This window comes from Gobius niger, assembly GCF_951799975.1.
Source record: "Gobius niger genome assembly, chromosome: 4".
NCBI lineage: Eukaryota > Metazoa > Chordata > Actinopteri > Gobiiformes > Gobiidae > Gobius > Gobius niger.
In genome coordinates this window covers 2,251,640-2,258,314 of record NC_136855.1, presented here as the reverse complement: position 1 = coordinate 2,258,314, position 6,675 = coordinate 2,251,640, and the positions used below count along the sequence as shown (strand labels likewise).

The following is a 6,675-nucleotide window of genomic DNA, read 5'->3' as shown; positions in this document are numbered from 1 at the left end:
CAAGATGTGAAGTTTATTACACAATGCATCGCGGAGAAGTTACACATAACGCGGGGTCATGTTTAAGCTCTGCTCTGCTCAGCCCTGGCACTACCTTTATAGGTGAGCACCACAGACAGAGCAGCAGGACAGGGGTCATGCACAACAAAGGGAAGCCCAGAAACACATAGGAATGGTAATACAGTTGGAGATGTTAATGCAGCCACCAAAAGGCACTTTGCATGGGAATGAAATCATGGTGGCGTTTGGGACCTTTGTCTAAAGGTGCGAGGGCCTCGTCTGGAGTCCAGGAAGAGGCCGGTCTCTCTACCTGGTTTAGTCAAAGGCCCAGCAGGGGACCCAGCAACAGGACGCCAGTGTGGTCACCAACTTAACTAACTAAATTTGTCATAACAGTTCCTAGGAGGACTCAAGCAAACCTATCCCTAAAATGGCCGCCAGAGTTTTTACAGATTACTCAAAAATACGTGAATGTGCCAAGGCAACACTTCAGGCATGTTTTTAATAAGGAAATGACAGAATAACATGATGTAAAGCTTGAAAAAGTCAATTTTGCATAACACCCTCCCCTTTAAGTGTTTGACGCCTCCAAGGCGTACAGCGCGGCCGACGCTAGAGTTGGGAAATGTTGAACTTTTTGGAGAAATTTGCGAGCGTCGACCAATCAGGAGCTTTCCCCAACAGTGACTTTGTAGCTGAGCCACCGGGGCAGATGCTCTGCCGGCCCTCAGATGTAAACAAGTCATGGAGGTTTAGCTTCATGGTGAACTGGAGCTACAGCAGCTCTGGGACTTTTCCAAAGACACATCAGTGTTTCTTTGCCTAAACACCAAGATTAAAAGAAAACTTATTTCAGTGGCTGAATCTGTTCTGGGAATGTGTTTGGGCCTCGAGGATGCCTGTTGTAGCACTACCACCGGAGAAAGCTAATGCTAAGCTAAATCTCCGGTTGTGAAAATGAGAAATATGCACAAATAACGTCAATAAAACCACCATCGTCATAAAGAACTGTTTAACAATGATCACACACTGAGCTGGGCTGATCTTGTAGTTTATTACTCACATCATCTACAATTAGCTCCGGGAGAAAACCATAGCTTGTTACCTCAGTTAGCTCAGATCAAGCTCTGTTTTTCTCCTGTGAAAACAAGCATTATGCACTAATAACGTGAATAAAGCCTTAACTACATAGAGCAGCCTTTATGATGATCACACACTGAGCCGGGCTTCACGCTTTTGTGGTTTATTGCAGACTTTAATCAACAATGAGCTGTAGCAGGTGTTTTTCAGGAAAGAGCAGTGTTAATTTTGTTGACTAAAATATTTAGTCTTAAATTTTAGTCAAAGTGATATTTTTGATGACTAAAATTGGACTTAAACTAAATTCAAAGTTTTTTATGAGACTAAAACTATGACTAAAATGTCCAGATATTTTAATCGACTAAAATAAGACTAAAAATGAAAAGGAGAGACTAAAATCATCCAAACTTCTATTGAGCGTCTGAAATAGCCTTAGATCATGTTCTCTGTCAAATTCTCAAACAACTCTGTTGTTCATATGGAGCAGTTCCATGAAGCAGATGATTAAATATGATTTGAATATTTTAAATGCAAAGTCGACTAAATTTGTCTTTAATTGAAAATTGAAAAATCTTCAATTTTAGTAGACTAGTTTTAGTCGACTAAAATTGCAAGTAAATTTAGTCGACTAAAACTAGTCTACTAAAATTGAAGATTTTTTTTTTTACTAAATCTGGGCTAAAACTGAATCACATTTTTGACAAAAGACAAAAACTAAATAAAACTAAATAAATAAAAAATAAAATATCTTGTCAAAATTAACACGTCTAATGCTCCGTCCACACCAAACTCGATTTGGGCGTCAAAAACGCGCGTCACGCCCGTTGTTGGACGCCTGTGCTCATTCAAGTCAGACGCTCGTTACCAAGCGTCAAGACGCTCTCGACGCGCGTCAAGAGCGTCGTCGTGGAGCGCGTTGGGAACCGTTGTCAGTTATCAGTTATCAACATGGATGACATAGAGAGAGTGGCTTGGCTTTTATTGCTTCATAAAGCCAGACAACGTCGTCTACGGGCTCGTCGGCGCCGTGTCTGGATTCATGAGTTCGTCCGAAGGCGTTCTCAGTTTGGCGAGTTTCACCATTTGCTCCAGGAGCTGCGCTCGCACGAGAGTCGCTTTCAACGGTACTTCCGCCGCTTTTAATCCTGGTGTTTAGATAAAGAAGCACTGATGTGTCTTTCTAAAAAAAAAAAAAGTCCCAGAGCGGCTGTAGCTCCGGTTCACAAAGAAGCTAAACGTCCGTGACTTGCGACTTGTTGACATCTGTGGGGCTGGCGTAGAATCTGCCCCGGTGGCTTAGCTACAACGTACGTCACTATGGGGAGAAAGCTCCTGATTGGTCGACGCTCGCGAATTTCGCCAAAAAGTTCAACATTTCCCAACTCGAGCGTCGGCCGCGCCTGGAGGCGTCAAACGCTCACCAAGCGCGAAAAACCTCAAAACGCGCCGCAGAGGAGGCGCGTGACGCGCTGCGGGACATCTTGACGCCCCCCGGAGGCGCGTCCTCCATGTATTTTAAATGTAAACCTGACGCTTTGGAGGCGCCAAAACGAGTTTGGTGTGGACGGAGCATAACTTCAGTAAGCACAAGCGTCCAACTACGGGCTTTAGGCGCGTTTCTGACGCCCGAAAAGCGTGCGGTGTGGACGCTTGGGTGTGTGTGTTTTTTTGTTTATTATTTATTTGTAATTTATTTGTTTTTAACCCCTGGCATAAGTGTATGTAACTCCTCTATTCGTGCTTAATAAAAAAACAAACAAAAACAACAACAACAACAAAAAAACATAATCCGATCGTAAACAAACGCACTTCCGGGTTTGCCCTCCTCTGATTGGCTCTCGGCTCTCTCCGCTCTCTTCCTCTTCCCGAGCAGCGAGGCAGCGGCAGGAGCCAGTCAGACTCCGCTGTAGCTCCGAGCAGGACACACTAACCAGGACGACCCCCTTCTCCTCCTCCTCCTCCTCCTCCTCCTCTAGCGGGCACAGCAGCGCTCCAACCCGGACTGAAAACCCCCCGTTCTCCCCTCAACTCCCGCATTTCGGACGTATTTCCTCCTGAAGCGTTCACTCCTGGAGGTAAGGGCTGCTAACGGTTATTCTCCCCCGGTTTAATCATGCACACAGGGCTAGCTCCCGTCTCCCTGCACTTTAATTCACGGATAAAAACATCCACGCGCGCCACGGCGAACTTTGCGGACGTGTGCCTGCGAGCCGCGAGGTCTGACCCGCGACGTGAAGCGTTGAGGACGACGTTTCGGTCAGCCGTGGCATTGTTGCAGCGGCGCGGAGCAACTTCAGAAGCCGCGGTGTTGTTGACTGTCTCCGGAATGCAAAGCCGTGCTGCTAGCTCTTATGCTAACGATCACACATGCCGAGTGTAGTGTCGCTGCGGGCAGGTGGAGGAGCTAGCCGGAATGGATTGGTGTGACGTTTCTCGGTGTTATTGTGGAGATATCTGGGTTATTTCCAGGGCGAGGCTGCAGCCACAGGAGCCAGCACAGGCGGTGTGGCTTTTAAGTAAGTCATAGCAAAACTAAAAGCCAACGGGAAAGTTGCACAAAGTTTTATTTGTATGTGGGCTGAGGTGCTTTGAAAAATAAACAACAGAATCTCTGAGCACACGTGCAATATCCGGAATCCTGACTCCAGAGTGTGGCCAAGGGGGGCACTTCTGCTCCAGGGCTGGTGTTGTCCTCTCATACTCATACACATCACTGCAGTGTTGTGGTTCTGCTCCTCGTGCACATCCTGACTGTATATCTTGATAGATTTTTCTTGTAAATAATGAAATATTGGCTTATGCTGCGGGTTTTTTCATCACCTTCCGGAGTTGCTCTTCGTAAGTGTTTAACTTTAAGTAGAAACGTCGTGCCCAAAGGCATAGACGGCCGGGTTCATGAATATTAAAACATAGTATCAAAGATCAGCCGCTGCTAAATGTCCCATGATCTGTTTTTAAAAGAGTCCAAAGTAGGACAGTCCCACAGTTCTGGAATTTTATTTAGGGGGTATTCAGACCAGAAAAGTCCTTTGCTCCGCTTGCTTGTTCGGGATCGAAGGCAGACTTTTTCTGTTTGTTTGGTGCAGTTCGTATTCAGACTGGACTTTTTGCAAGTGAACTATATTTTGTAAACACAGACACGTGTGTGACGACCGAGGCTCCCATTGGACATCAGTGACCACAACAAATGAAATAAAAATGAATATTTGACACTTACTATGATAATAAAAGAAACGTAAGTGACTAAACCACTTCCCCATCCTATTAACCTCAGCTTCAGCGGAGCAGCTAGAGGAAGAGGAGTTTTGTGCGGATGAAGGGTCGTCTGAGCTGTTTGTTTCTGTTATGTTCACGGGACAAACTGTTGGTCTTGTTCCTCCTCTTCTTTAATGTAAGTTTGGTGAAGTTTTTCCACTTTGACGCCGTGGCTGTTCAAGAGACGCTCGAAGCCTCTCCTTCATTTTCTTTTTTAACAGTTGCCCAAATATCCAGGAGGCTCAGTGTCTCCTCAGTGTCTCCTCAGAGTCTCCTCAGTGTCTCCTCAGTGTCTCCTCAGTGTCTCCTCAGTGTCTCCTCAGTGTCTCCTCAGAGTCTCCTCAGAGTCTCCTCAGAGTCTCCTCAGTGTCTCCTCAGTGTCTCCTCAGAGTCTCCTCAGAGTCTCCTCAGAGTCTCCTCAGTGTCTCCTCAGTGTCTCCTCAGAGTCTCCTCAGAGTCTCCTCAGAGTCTCCTCAGAGTCTCCTCAGAGTCTCCTCAGAGTCTCCTCAGAGTCTCCTCAGAGTCTCCTCAGAGTCTCCTCAGAGTCTCCTCAGAGTCTCCTCAGAGTCTCCTCAGTGTCTCCTCAGAGTCTCCTCAGTGTTTCCTCCAGGTCTGTCCACAGCTCATTGTTTGTAGCATCCATCCAGTGTTAGCATTAGCAGCAGTGAAGGTCTTGCTACGGTGGCTTGTTAAGCCCAAAAAGGCGCATGTTTCCCGGAGTTGTTTCGGATCGACAGTGGTTTATATTCACACCTGAAGCGAACTGGACCAGAGTCCGTTTGGAAGCGAGACCACCTGAAAAAGTCGGTCTCGCTCCGGTTCTTTGATCCGCACCGGGTTTGGACCAAACAGTGCAGGTCTGAATACACTCTTAATAACTTTGTTGCAAATAGGAATGGAGATCGGTCCAGTGCTCGACTCGTGCCCGGATGGACAAGTGTTTTATTCCGTGTTTGAATATCAGTTCTTTTATTGGTTGAACATCGGGACTGGAGAGCCTGTGGGAGTAAACCAGCTTGTAGCCACAGCACATCACTGCAAAGTTTTAAAGGAGCCAGTTTGAGTTCTTCATAGTCCCTGTCTGTAACTGGTTGGAGTAGGATGATCACAATGGGTTGGTGTTACAGTTTTTCCTTCTTTCGTTCAATAAATGGCAGATAAACAATACATTTTTGGGCAGTGGGTAGAGCGGGTCGTCTCGTGATCGGAAGGTCGTGGATTCGAATCCCAGCTCCTGCAAATGCACACTGCCATTGTGTCCTTGGGTTAAGACACTTCACCTTCTTCCGCCGCTCTACCATATTTTGCGGCTCCCAGAAGGAAAAACACCATATAGTATTTGTCAATGAAAGGCAGCTTTTCGAAGGCACAGAGTCGCTACTTCCAGGTGATCTCCGCCTCACTCACGGACAAAACATCATAAAATAAACATCATGCGGGGTAAGGTTTGCTATTTTTATACTCTGACATGAAAACTAAGATGTAAAGGGAGGAAAATAGATACAAATATCCACTTTGATCACTGTGTGAAAAATCTATACTTTCACCTGCTGTGTCTGGGGTACCTGACTTTTCGTTGTCTTTACCTCACATTTTATTGCTCTATGGTAGACAGGAGTAGAATCTAAGTGAGTGCCATTTATTTTGGGGTTGGTCCCTGCTTCACTTTGCCACCGCTCAAAGCTCAAGCGTGAAACATTCATATGATTAATTAGCATTTCAGATATGCAGGACGGATTGTAAGAGCTAGAAGTTTCCACAGACACGTGTAGCCACATGTTTCCTGTCTGATGTGTTTGAAGAGGCTTAAAATGCCGAGAAATACTTCCTGATTGTGTCCCAACGTGAGCTCCTTCTCTGTTTGCACAGCTCGACTCGGCGCTGACCGAGCACGTACAGGTGATGTCGCTGGATCATTTTCCCCCTGAAATGAATGCACATTCCGACGTCCTGATTGTTCCATTGTCTGAAGACGCTTTGTGTTTGGATACAGTGCAGATCCTTTAAACCGTCGTGGTGAACCGTTGCGCCCGCAGTAATTGCACGTGTAACGTCTGAGCTTTAATTATACGGGACTTGCCTGAACATCGCAGGCCGAGTCCTGATTTGTCCTCTGAAGAATCTGCGTTTTGGCTGGACTGAGGTATTCAGAGTTTAGAGTGATTCCCTCGTTTGTTTGGTGCAGTTTGTCCGAGTGAAGTGCAGGGATTTGACGCTGATTTTCAGACACGGGTTATTAAAGCAAACATTTTTAAATACCTTTTTAGATTTGGTTAGATTTTCCTCATATTTTGCATTTGGCTTTTTCAATGAATGATGTGAGTGTTTCCATCTTAATCT

The 6,675-nt window shown here is 45.8% G+C and overlaps 1 protein-coding gene across 1 annotated transcript in view; it reads left to right on the top strand.

Annotated features, from left to right (window-relative positions):
• Window positions 1-2,964: 2,964 nt before the first annotated feature.
• The window catches only part of glceb (glucuronic acid epimerase b), a 142,990-nt gene continuing 139,279 nt past the window's right edge, over window positions 2,965-6,675 (top strand). The window contains exon 1 of the mRNA XM_079555112.1: window positions 2,965-3,155. The gene's annotated coding sequence lies outside the window, so the exon portion shown is untranslated. The remainder of the gene's footprint in view (window positions 3,156-6,675) is intronic.